This window comes from Oryx dammah, unplaced genomic scaffold, assembly GCF_014754425.2.
Source record: "Oryx dammah isolate SB20612 unplaced genomic scaffold, SCBI_Odam_1.1 HiC_scaffold_2, whole genome shotgun sequence".
NCBI lineage: Eukaryota > Metazoa > Chordata > Mammalia > Artiodactyla > Bovidae > Oryx > Oryx dammah.
The window spans coordinates 187,819,808-187,833,457 of record NW_024070186.1 but is presented as its reverse complement, the minus strand read 5'-3'; the positions used below and the strand labels follow the sequence as shown (position 1 = coordinate 187,833,457).

Below are 13,650 nucleotides of genomic sequence, written 5' to 3'. Positions count from 1 at the left end.
GGTTATCATAATGAGATGTGCCCAGACTTAATAGAAACTACAGTGTTGATTCTTTCTCTGGACTCTTTAGATTGTCATCTGTATTCAAGGTAGTGGCTCCAGTAAGGATTTTGTTGTTTTCATGAAGTACAGCTGTAAATAGCAGACGGTAAGCAACATGAGAGCATGGGGCCTGCTGTCAGCAATTTATACTGTGCAGGGGGCTGGGTCACCTGGCACTGGAACAGGGTCTAGCATCATTTATCATGTGAATGAATGAATGATCTCATTGAGGTGTGGAAAATAAAAATGAGAAGGGGAATAGGATTTTAAAAATCTCACCTCTGTGGGAAAGAGGAAATTGAGACACCTGATTGGGCAGGTTAAGCCTAGTCCCTTCCTTAATCACCAGGTCTTACAAATTGGACCTAATTTATACCCTTGAAGGTATTGCAGGGCAGTGCCCTTCTGTTAAGGACATTTTTTTTTTTAATGGTGGAACAACATTTTATTCAGGTCAAGAGTTTCTTCTAAATTAGAGCATATTCATTCCTATTTTGTGGTTTGAGTCTGTGGAGTCGAAACTTGTCAGGAAGGTTTAGCAAAGCCGTGCTTCTAATGATGTGGAGATCTCACTGGCAGCTGTGCTAAACCTCTTGCTGTAAACCAGCCACGAGTCATCGTCTGGTAAAACAAACAAACCACCAAACACGCTAATCAGTTTTTTTTTTTTTTTAGTATCAGGATTGTAAACTCTGACACTTAACAGTTTGTCAGGCCCACTTGGAGCAGTTAGATAGCTTCCTTTCTCTATTTCTGTTTGTGCAACACAAAGATGTGCATATCTTTCTTGAACAGCGTATTAAAAATTTTCTTTAAAGCTTTTCTTCCACTGAGTTAAGGTACATCTATGGGTTTACTAATCAGGGAACTCTATACAAATGCAGATCGCCGACTATCACTGAAGACCTACTGAATCTGAATCTCTCAGAGGGTGGGAGCCAGGAGCACCCTGAGTGATTGTGTGGTTAATCAGATTTGGAAATGACTAACAGAGCTACTAGGTAGCTTTCACCCATCCATCTATTCTTATCCATTTATCCATGTCTTGAGTATATGAGAATTGGGTACTCTTGGGACAATGGTTATCTTAGAAGTGGGCATGGAAACCAGCATTAGAATGTAATCTGTCCCCCATGGGGTTCACAGTCTGGTTTAAAAGTTTTAAACTCTGAGTTGAGCTTTAAAGGATTCACAAATGTCCCAAAAGTCATGGGCAGAAGATTTTGTGTACACACGTTTTTCTAGCTTTCATCAGATTCTCTAAGGGGTCAATGACCCATAAAAGGTTAAGAACTGAGGTCTAGCGGTTGTACAGCTGTTCTGAAAACAGTGGCAGAGGGCAATGTTTCTGTTGTCACCTACAATGTTTTTGACCTTTTGAGAGGCAGCAGCAGTTTGTGAATTGCACCTGTTTTCTGCCCCATTTAAAATATTTAAAAAGAAAAGAATATAGTGTAACACCTGTGCGCAGTCAGAAGTGATACAGAAAGGAACTATTTGGTGAACTGCCTCAAATTTAATGTCAAGTTGCTGCTTACTGAAAAAATAGCCCAGTGGTCAGTCTGATGGAAGAACCTTTTAAACCGGGATAACACAGGCAAGGTCCACTCCAGTTTCCTTACAGTATGTAATTAGCTGAATTACAATGACAATTTTTACCCCATGGATATACATAAAGACTAATTGTCTTATTTTTGTTACATTCAGTCCCCAGCAAGTCCACTGAATTGCTTAATTCCAAAATAACATTGCCAGCTGTACTTCTGGCTCATCCTTCCTTAGGTCCTAAAATCTCCCAAGTAACACTGTTCATCATGGAACAAACTTAGATATTAGAGAGGTCTGTCTTGAACTGCTGCAGAAGTTTTAGTTAGCAAAATACTAGAACCCATTATGTGTAATATTCTTATCCCTAAGGATAATTTTATAACTCCATTTTAATTAAAGTCTTCTCTTCCCTTTTTGTGACTTCATATGTTTCTTTGGAGAACAGAAATTCTTCAAATTTTGGAGCTCTGGTGATGCTGCATTTTACAGTTGGATAGCTTTGGAAGAAGAGGGCAGTCAATGGAATTAAATGTTATTAATTGATAAAATTCCTTTTCCGTTTATTTGGATATTGTTCTTTTGGGGGCTGGGAGGGAGTTAGAGGCCTATTTCGTTGTCAGTGGAGTCTTATAAAGTCTTTTAATGCTGTTCAAATGTCTGTACTATTTTGAACTTGTGTGTATATTACCTTGCATTCATTATTTTTAAAATGCTGACTGTTTTATCTAAGTAGGTTTTAACTTACTGGATGATGATTATATATTCTAAGTCTTTATAGTCTTGTCATCTTTTAGTACACTGAGTCATAATAGACACTCAGTAAATAAATATTTGATTAATTGGGTGTTTATTACCTTTGAGTCTTAAGTCCCCCAGAGACCAGAAAATGGGCTAAATCTGGAGTTAGAACTTGATACATGCTTTGAAAGGTTGGAATGTAAAAGTGAATTGTCAGATCTGTTCTTAGGCTCATTCCATATTCTCTTATTATTTTTTATGTTCACATATAGATGGATCAGTTCATATTCTTTAAAATTCTTTAAAATATTAAGTGTATAGAATTCCACAGTTACACAGAATTTTGTGCTAGAGCCACAACACTTAATTTTCATTTAAATATTAAAGGAAGTGAAACTTTACAGAGGTCTTTCATTAGTTACTGCTTTTTAAATAGAAAGGAGATCTCACTACAGACATGATCACTGAAAGATACCTGCTAATCAAATATCACACTTGTGTGCTAAGTCTCTTCAGTTGTGTCTGACTCTTTGCAACCACATGGACTGTCGCCCACCAGGCTCCGTTGTCCATGGGGCTTTCCAGGCAAGAATACTGGAGTGGGTTGCCGTTCCCTTTTCCAGGGGATCTTCCCGATCCAAGGATCGAACCTGTGTCTCATTATGTCTCCTGCATTGGCAGGTCGATTCTTGACCACTAGTGCCACTTGGAAATCTCATCACCCTTAACTTGTCCTAATCAAATACAATCTTATCAGCTCTATTTAGGTGGAGGGATTATTGAAGGCTTTGAATGAATGAATGAATGAGTGTCATCAGTTATCTGGAAAATCAGGGTTTGTAGGTTTGAGGGATAGAGATCAGACTGAGAAGGGGTTTATGGAAGACCATACTGTAAGAGAAGAGGATCTGGGAACGTTTCTCTTGTAGAAGAAATGGTTCAGGGTGATACATGGTGGCTGCCTTAAAGTAGTTTCAGAGCAGATTTCAGGAAGAGGGATTTAGATCCAAGCGTTCCATTGGAGGAACATTTTGACATTCTGTATGAATAGAGTAGATTTCCAGTAGTGCTTTCTGGAGTCTGACTCACTTGTCACCTGGATTATCGGAGTGGGGGTTTAGCACCAGGAATTGGTGACCTTTGAGATCTCCCCATCCCAAAGATACTGTTAATTAAACGATTTTCTAGCTAGAGTGTTCTGAGTAAATCTAGTCATTGTTCAAAGTCCAGCTCTGCTCCCTGAAGGTTCTTAAAGAGCTTGATCTTGGATGCTGTTTACTTAGTATTTAATCTCAGGACCATCATGTGTATTGAACTGAAACAATACCAAGTTTATCCAGTCCTCCTGGGTCTCTTCTCGTAGTAGTCTGAACTCTTAAAGGTGAGGCCATTTAAAAGTATCATCTTGGCATTTTTCTTATTGCCTGTGTGTTTGCAAATCAAAATGTGAATTAAGTTCAGTCATTTGCAATATACCGGTTTTCATTTCAAGTCACTTAAGCGATGTCTTTAAGAAAGATAGCCATGCTTTACTTACCTTAGGGCTACCCCATCTCTTTTCTTAAAAAAAAAAAGCTCCACTTATGAGACTGAAAAGTACTTTGTGATGGCTAAAGATATGTTTGAAAGTAGTAACGTGGTCTCTAGTTAAGCACAATTAGACCTGGATTGGTGAGGCATCATTACAATAAGTAGATATTTTGTAAAAAAAAAAAAAGCAGGGTGGGGGGGATGTACCAGTGGGGTCAGTCTTACCAGGAAAGCTGAAATGAATTCTTCAGCCTTGCAGTACCAGAGGGCACTGTGGATTAATGTTCTGGCCCTAATTCAGCATCCTGTCTCTTCAGACACTTGGCTCTGTTTCTTTCGTCTCAGAACTGAAGTCTTAAGGATTAAGAGGAGAGAGAATGGAAATGCATCATTTTCTCTGCCAAAGGAGGTACTTAAACTGGGAGAGGAGGAGGGGGATGTTAACAAATCAAGCCTTGGCAAGGAAATCTGTCATGAATCAGCAATGACTTGAAAAGCCTCTGTCGCTGTGTTTTACAAAACTAAACATTTGCCACCACCAACATTTGTCTCTTGCTTACCTTCAGGATCAGCTTCAGGTTGCTCTATGGAGGGAATGAATTCCTTTCTTTTTTTTTTTTTTTGCCCATTTTGACAACATTAGGTAATTAATTTACAACTAGCTCAATTAGACTCCGGCCCATAGAGTTTGTGCGTGGCCTTTTAAAGAGCCTTTGTTTTGACGCTAATTGAACTGGTTGTAGCAGAGACAGCCAAACAATTTACATTTATCTTTGGCAGGACTCAAGAGCTCTCCCTTGGTATGGACAGCTGCACATTCTGTTTCTTGTACCAAGTGTGGTACTTACGTGCTTTATTTTAAATTTCTAGTTAAGAGACCTTTGCAAATGACAGAAACCACATATATTATTGTAGACAAGTTGAAAGATTTAGAGGGATGAACAAGAAAGAAAGATCACAGATAATTTTATTGCCACGAAGAAACCATTCATAACCTGGTATTTGTCTTTCTATACTTTTCCCCCTTATAAGAGAATGCATGCATCTGTATATATACTTTTTTATATGTTCTGTTTTTACAAATATGTAACCACACCATATAGACTTTTGTGATCCACTTTTTTCCTACTTAATAAGTTGGAAACATTTTGTCATTTCATAAAACATTCTACAATATTTTAAATGGCTGCATGGTATTCCATTGTGTGGATGTACCAAAAAATATTCAACCAGTCTGTTGTTATAAGCTCATTTCAGGTTTTTGATATTATAATCAGCACTGTGATATATATTCTTTTTACTAAATCTTTAAGTTTTTAATTATTAATGCAGCAGATAAATTCCTTGATACTGAATTACTTGGACAGGGGCATACATATTTTAAAGTTTTCTGATGTGTATTGCCTAATTGTAATTCTTGAAGGTTGTACCATTTTCCATATTCACTTGCACTATCTGAGAGCTTCATTGTGCTTATTCTTGGTATTCAAAAGAACAGTATTGAAAGTATTGACTTGGTGTGGGTTAAATCCTGATCAGTGATTTTGCTGTTGCTCATTAAATTTTTGTCAACCTAATAAATCTTATGTTCCCAGTATCAGGTGAAAGAAGCCAGCTTACCTCATACAGTAGAAGAGGGTTTTGGTTACTTTAATAATGGTATGTTATTTTGTTTTGAAAAGGTATAACGAAGTAAGTAGCTACTTCATTTAGAATTGGTTTGTTTTTTCCTCAGGGAAGATTCTGAAACAATATTTTTCATATGAATAAAGACCAACCTAAAGAAAATGACTACAATCAAAATAAGTGGATAGCTTTGCTTAGTATATGTTGCTGCTGCTGCTAAGTCGCTTCAGTCGTGTCTGACTCTTGTGCGACCCCATGAGATGGCAGCCCACCAGGCTCCCCCCTCCCTGGGATTCTCCAGGCAAGAACACTGGAGTGGGTTGCCATTGCCCTCTCTGCTTAGTATATGAGGAAATATTAATACCTTCTTGAGGTGGCAAAGCCAGTGGATGTGTTGCCTGTCTAACCCGAGGGTAGAGGAGCAGGATAAACTCTGGCGTCTTCATCAAGGGTAGCCCTGGAGAAGCCATCACAATACACTGTCTAAATGTCTTTCTTTCTTATTTTTTAAAAACTTTTTAGTGTCCTGCAGCATGTAGGATCTTAGTTCCCTGACCAGGGATGGAACCTGCACTCACCAAATTGTAAGCTCAGAGTCTTAACCGCTGGACTGCCAGGGAAGTCCCTAAATTTCTGTTAAGAGTAACTGTTGCTTTCTTCTGTAGTCTCCTTACTTGTCTAAACTGCTAGGTTAGAATTCCCAGCAGTTGATGTTGAATTTTCTGTGTTAACAATACCTGAATGTTGTACATGCAGTCAGACAAATAGCAGGTATTTGTTCACTGGATGAATAAATGAATAGATATTCAGGAGAGTTGAAATTAATAAGATCTTTCAGATCATCTGGAACTGCCCCCACTCCCCTCCCCAGTTTTATAGCAGAAGAAACTGAGGCTTGGAAAGATTAAGTGACATCTTGCTCAAGAGCAAGTTAATGATGCAAGCAGAAGTTGGAATTCTCTTATCAGTGTATTCCCCAGATTTTTATAGTGCTAGTAGGATTGTGCGTTTTGCCCAAGATGGTACTTTCTATGATTGTGTTTAAAATCAATAGTAAAATTCTCATTTTCTATATTGTACAGCTTTCCCAGCTCTTTTTTCTTCACTAGTGAGGTCACCCTCCATTTTTGTGTTGAAATTCAGCACACCCTTAGCTCACATTTCTTTTTTCTTTTCTCTCTTCCTTTAATATTCTCACTTCTCCAATTTTATTCTTTAATTTACTCCTGGCAGTATTGCCATCTGGATGTCAAAATGCATTGGGTTGACCTCTTATCTGGAGAACCAGTGAAGGTCTCACCTGCCCCAGAGGGATTTAACCAGGAACTGAAGCAGGTAAAACAAGGCCCAGGTGCTGCCAGTCTGCCAGCCTGTACTTTGATTCACGGATGGGGTGCACATGTACACATGGTTTACTGTTAGAAAGCAGCTTCTGAGTACAGTTCCTTTTTGAAAATTTTCAATTTTCCAGTGCAATGAATTGTCTGCAGCAAAATTTGATTTCAGAGTAAATTGGAACTAAAGAAAAATTTGAGTTTTTTTTTTTTAACCTTTCTATGCCTTAATTTTTTTCGCCTCTGACTTTAGCCTTCTCCTCTTCTTAGTGAATTATTATAGGGTTTTATTAAAATTATAAGTTCTAGAAATTAGACACATGGTATTTAGACCAGCATGGGATACTGTACTCTTAGGTTCAATAATATTTCAGAGAACATCTCTTTATTGTATATTAAATGATAGAGAAGTATAATAAAATGTACCTTGAGAGTACTTATCTACTTTATGTCCTGTAACATTCAGTGCTTGATGCAAATGTAGCAGATCTCAACTCAAAAAGGAACAAAACTGGTTCTAGCCCAAGAGAAAGATGGGCAGGTTCCTTGTTGATGGCATAAGCTCAGCAGTCTTAGAATTTGCAGCCTTAAGGGATCTTTATAATATCTCATCCAACTTGTAGTTTTACGTATGGAGAGGGAATTGGCCACTGGCCCGGGGTCATTCAGCAGGTTAGAGAGCTGGGGCCTGAACCTGGGACTGAATGCCCACTCTGCTGTGTTTCAGTTCCCGATCATACTTGAAGCATTTAGTCTAATCTCACTTTAAAAGAGTGTACTTTTTGATGTTTCAGACGTAAAACCTGTTGTGATGCCTATGGGCACCCAATGTCTGACCCTGCTGTTGATTTTTCTGAGGGTGGACTTTGGGTGTGACTAGAATGAAAGATGGGTTGAGACAGAGCTTAGAGCTCTGTCTCTGATGAAATGACTTCTTATTTTTCTAAGACAGTAAGAAAAGACAGTCCCTTTACCGTCTACGAAAAGACAGTGAAGAGACTGTTATTTCATGAAACTGCTGACTGTGGATGAAGAGAAGCCCATGTGGTAGGTGGTCACAGCCCTTGGCAGTTGCATTGCTGACTTTGCCTTCTCGTGCAGTCTTGGATATCTGGGAACCTGTGCTTCTTAATCTTAACCTATATTCCTATATTCACTGTATGGTCTTGGTCAAGCGCCTCACCTCTCCAGCCTTATTTTCCTCTTAGGAGATTGAAGGGGGCTAAAGCAGTTGATTTGTAAGGCACCGTCCAAGTCTTGAATAGTTATTCTGAAAATGATTATCTTTGTGGAAGTCTATCCACGTGATCAAATAACCAAACATGTATTTCTCAGTCTGCTTTCTTACTGTTTCGATTTGTTTTCATGAGAGTTTGGAAAACGTCTACAGACTTTACTGTGATTAAGCTGCTAGCAATTATTTACAGAACACCCACCAAATGTTCAAGGGCTATAAAAGAAATAGTGTCCAGCCTCAAGGAGACCACAGAGATTTCTTTATCTTCCAAGCTGGGGATGGAGGGCATTCTTCTATTCAGTGGAGTTAAGCTCCATGAGTGCAGGGTCTTTGTCTTTCTTTTATAGTGCGGGGCTCAGCAAATATTGATTGCATGAATGAAACAGTGAATCCACTTGTCAGTCTTGCTTCTGTTTACTGAAGATGTCCCACTGAGATTTTTTGTTTTCTTCAACCTGTAAGTGCTGTTAACTTGAGTAAATTTCCCAGGAAATATTCTCTACCCTCCATAGAAGAATGAGACCAAGATGAATGCTGCATTCCACTTTACTGTCAGCATATTGAAAGCATTGAGATGTCTGTCTTAAAATAACTTTGTTCAACCCAACATCTCCCAAACTGATTTGAACTCGAGTCCTATCCATTCTACTTACCCATGGAAGAGTTGTTAACATCTTGCGGAACTTTGACCTGTGAAAGAGATAGTTTGGTATAGAGAGTAGTAATGGGAAATATAACAGAAGCAGCAACATTAGTAAAGAATAGTTAATTCAGTGTATGACAGAGTATATATGTTAAGCACTGCTTCCTGTGCGATAGTGTGTGTGAGAGCGTGTGTGATAGCATGTGTGATAGCGTGGTAGACTTGTAGAGTGGTTGTTTTTTTTTCTTTTTTCTTTTTAAAAATGACTGTGCTTCATTGGAGATTTGAGGTTTGGTGGTAGATTAAGAAGTTTCAAGGATCTAATAACTAGTTTATAGTTATGGAAGTTGAATGGTAGAGTTTTAACTTATGTCAAGGGCTGCGCTGTCATGTACGGCAGGAAAATAATGATGAAAGGAGTCTGTGTCTGCTCCTTTAGAAGCTGGCTGTCCTTTGGAGGAAACAGATTTGTAAACAGATTATAGCAATAATGTGCTATAGGACATGTTGTAATGAACAGAAATAGGACAGAGGAGAGAATGGTATTTTTCCCCTCCAGTTTAGAACACGGTTGCTGTTAAAACCATAAGCCAAAACCAAACTAACTGAAATCCCCCTAGATCTCCCAGACAAAGTTCTCACACATCAAGACGCAAATGACTAGGCTGCTTTGTGCTTTTCTTGATTCAGCTTAATTGTATTGTCTGTGGTCCCATCAGAGCCTTGTTTACACCTCTGTCATAGGTCTTATCACAGTTGTATGTGAATGACTTCAGGGCACAGCAGGGTCATCTTTGTCCCTGTATCTCCAGGGCCTTGCATGCACAGCATTTATCTCCCAATGCCCACAGTGCATATTGGCTGTTTTGTTTAGACTTGGGGTAAGGCACTGGGGCTTGCTCACTTTTAAGTAAATTCAGGAAATAAAATAAATTTTATATGAAACATAGACTGGGAACATAGTAGTATTGTTGAGAGTATGACTCCTTCCCATGGCATTTTTCCTCCCCTCAATGTCTACATATGACTGAAATTTCAAGAGTTCAGTAACATTTTTGTAGGAACTCAGTAATTCCACATCATGAAGTGTTTTTATTTCATGCATGGGAATGTTTTGTAGTCATTTTTGTAGGACTTTTCTCTTACATCCTGTACTTTATCTGAAATATTTTAGGCTAAGTTCAGCTTGATATTCTATTCCCTGCTAGTGGTTGTGTTTGAGGCCCAAGGTCAAGGTGTTGATTGATGACATTTCCCTTTAAAGTATTTGTATCCATCTGCAATTTGGGGGTAGAGTGACTCCCAGTATGGTGCAATGGAAATAACTGAATGGAAGTCAGCCTGATATGGTTTTGAAGCTCACTTTCTTTGTAACCCTGGGCAGGTTCCAGTAACTGAGGAGATTTGACCAGAATAGCACAGTCCCTTTTAATACTGACATTCTGTGATTCTCGTGGAGGATTTGCTTCCATTGAAGGGTTAAAAATGGATAAATTTTTAGGTTAAAAGGCTTTGCTCATTTTTTTTTTTGTCCCTTAGCCCATATAGGAGCAATAAGACTGCTTATCATGGAGTAAAACTGAAATATCTAGAATTCTCAAAGGCTGCAGTTCTGATCCTATTTTTTGTTTTAAGGGGAAGAAAAAAAATGACAATAAAACAAGTTTGTCTGTATCCATGAATCAGGGAAAAATTCATCCCATTTTCCTACATATACAGTATACATAACCACATTCAGTGAAGTGCTGCAGAGTCTTAACTGAAAATGAAATTGGTTCTGTTTTTCATCCTAAATCTAGGAAGAACTGTAGTTGATAGATGCATTTTGAGTACTTTATCCAGAGTTAAGCAGTTGCCTTGGGTAGAAAGGCCTTATGTATAAGAAGTTGACTCTCGGCTTTATGATAAAGATACTGGATATCCTTGGATATGTCACTGAACTTTTCTGAATTTCAGTGTCCTAAATGGTTAGATTTGATATTATTCTGATTACCAACAGCTCTGTGATTAGACAATTCTAGGCATTTATTTTAGGCTCCTTCCTGTTCATTTCCTTTAAAGATAACAATATTGCCCTCTCCTCCCTCACATAATAGGAGGCAGTTGTTGATTTGTGAGGGAGAGGGATCTTTTAAAACACTTCAAATGGTATATGCAGCATTAGTTACCTATTGCTATATTGCAATATTAGCAGTATTACCATAAACTTAAATTTATATCATGGCTTAAAATAATACATATTTATTATTAATCTCACAGTTTCTGTGGGTCAGGATTCTGGGCACAGCTTAGCTGAGTCCTTTGCAAGGATGCAGTCAGGATGCTGCCCAGGGCTGGAATCCCATCCGGATGCTCACCTGGGGAAGGATCCACTATCATGCTCCCTCAGGTGGTTGGTGGAATTCATCTCCTTACATATGTAGGACTGAGGGCGTTACTTGTTTCCTTGCTGGTCTAGGGCTCTCTCTGCTCCTGGAGGCTGCCCACAGCTTTTGTCATGTGTGGTTCACCCTACAAGGCTGCTTGCTTCCTCATGGCTAACAGGAGAGAGAATAGGGCGGATACTACCATCTTTTGTCATGTCATCACATAATCATATACTTCTATCATCTTTGCTGTATCCTGCAGGTTAGAAGCAAGTCACAGGGCCCTCTTGTACTCAAGGAGAGGGGCTCATATGTGGGCGTGGACATACGAGGATCGTGGAAGGTGAGGATCGTGGGACCACCTTGAAGGGTCTCTCAACACACATATGAAGAACAGAAGCCGTATTTAAACATTTTTGTTCTGCTTTCTTGTGGCTTTGCTTAAACATCTTATGCTATAGTAGAGCCTCAAAAAACACTGATTAAGAATTCTGTTCAGTTAAAGTTTGGGGTCCACTGGTTTTTTTTTTTTTTTTTTAGCATGCCCTTGTTCTTTTGTGTCTACATTGGTAAAGGTAAACTTTGAGGTGTCTTCATTCTCCTGCCTTCCTGCCCAGCACTGCACCTGCAGATGTTAGGTGCTAAAGTGTTTGTTGAAGGATTAGAGAATCATTGAATTAACTTGAAGAAGATATCTGTTACAGACTGAATTGTTCTTGCCTTCTCTGTATTCATATGTTGAAGCCCTAACACCCAGCGGGTTGATGTTTGGAGATGGGGCCTTAGGAAGGCCTTAGGTGAGATTGTGAGAGTGAGGCCCTCGTGATGGGATTATCACCCTAATAAAAAGAGGCACCAGAGAGCTTGCTCACTTGCTCTCTTCAACATGTAAGAACATAGGGAGAAAGTGGCTGTCTGTTTGAACTCCAGGAGGAGAGCTCTCACCAGAAACTAGCCATGCTGGCACCTTGATCTTAGACTTCCAGCCTCTAAAACTGTGGGAAGATAAATGTCTGTTGTTTAAGCCACCCAGTCTATACTATTTCCTTATGGCAGCCCAAGCTGACCTACACTACCCTCTGTTCTCAGTGTAATAAGAGATAAACATCCAAGTACAAAGATTGCAGGATGGTAGTGACCCCCTGGTGGCTAGTCAACCATGGAGAGTGGTATTTAATTGCAGCTGTTGCCATTCTTTACTGAGTTTTAGTCACAACTGTTTGTAGAGACCCCTAGACTTTTTTTCACCCTGGGTAAAATGATGATCTAAAACATACTGCCTTTGGTTTTTCAGTGTTGGACTGCCAAACAGGAACACAATGAAAACATAATGTTGGCTCTTGAAAATCTTTAATGGTGGGAACTTACATGGTAAATTCTTAATTTCTTCTTCTGGAGTCTTTTTAAAAAAATCATTATGTATTTTATTTTTGGCTACACTGGGTCTTTGTTGCTATGCATGAGCTTTCTCTAGTGCAGTGAACGGGGGCTACTCTCTAGTTGCGGGCTTGGACTTCTCATTGCAGTGGCTTTTCTTGTGGAGCACGGGCTCTAGGTACTAGGGCTTCAGTAGTTGTGGTTTATGTGCTTAGTTGCCCTACGGCATGTGAAATCTTCCCAAATCAGGAATCAAACTAGTGTCCCTTGCATCGCAAGGTGGTGTATTCTTAACCATTGGACCATCAGGGAAACCCCTGGAGTCTTAACTTCAAAGAATTAGTTTGTTCATTCATGGGTTCATTCATCCGTGGAGACGCAAAGGGCTCAGTGTCGTTTCCCCAGTTTTATACCTTTCTGACTTTGGTTAACTTGCTTTATCTTTCTAGGTTCTCTCTTGGTAAAGTTGGGATATTCACATCCATCTAAAAAGAATGAAGTAATTAGGTAAAGCTCCAAGCATGTAATAGGCCCTCACTGAATGACAATTTGACTAACTATGGGCGAATGATTAACATGTTACATTTATTTATTGTTTCATTCATCATATCAGCAATGGCATGGTATAATACATGAGAGAGCTCAGTGAAGAAAGAGAATTGGGGTGGGAAAGGAACCAAGAAAACCTCAGCATCTTCCTTCTGCTTGAAAACAGGTCTTGAATTCTTAAGCAGGGAATTTTTTGGCTATTTTTAAGCTATGTAACACTTGTTTTTAATAATTGTAGCCAAATTATCAAGCAGTGAGAGCCGTTGGTTTTTTTTTTTTTTTTAACGTGGCACTTAGTAGTATCAGAAGGACACACAAGTGATTTAGAGGGAGGACCTTAGAGTTGAACAGTCCACCTGCCTCATTAGGAGGCACAGCGCGTCATGTGCTGACGTGCAGTCCCATGGAAGAGAACCGGCAGGAGCCGTACGTCTTATCTTTTCTACAGACTCAACATTTTCAGTACTTCTTTTGAAACAAAGTCTAAAAGAAATTTAGGCCTGTGAAACCCATGGGTCAGCCTGACCACACTCCCCCCCAGTCCCCCCAAGGCTTGCTGCATCTCTTTGCACTGAAGAGATTGAATAGCTGCATTAGGAGGCAGGAGTCAGACTCCCTCATTGTTCAAAATTCAGTTCTGAGTTAAAGGTGGGTTATTTT

At 39.3% G+C, this 13,650-nt stretch overlaps 1 protein-coding gene across 1 annotated transcript in view; it reads left to right on the top strand.

Annotated features, from left to right (window-relative positions):
* AUTS2 (activator of transcription and developmental regulator AUTS2) overlaps nucleotides 1–13,650 on the top strand; it is a 1,198,451-nt gene that overhangs the window by 26,578 nt on the left and 1,158,223 nt on the right. The window lies entirely within an intron of this gene.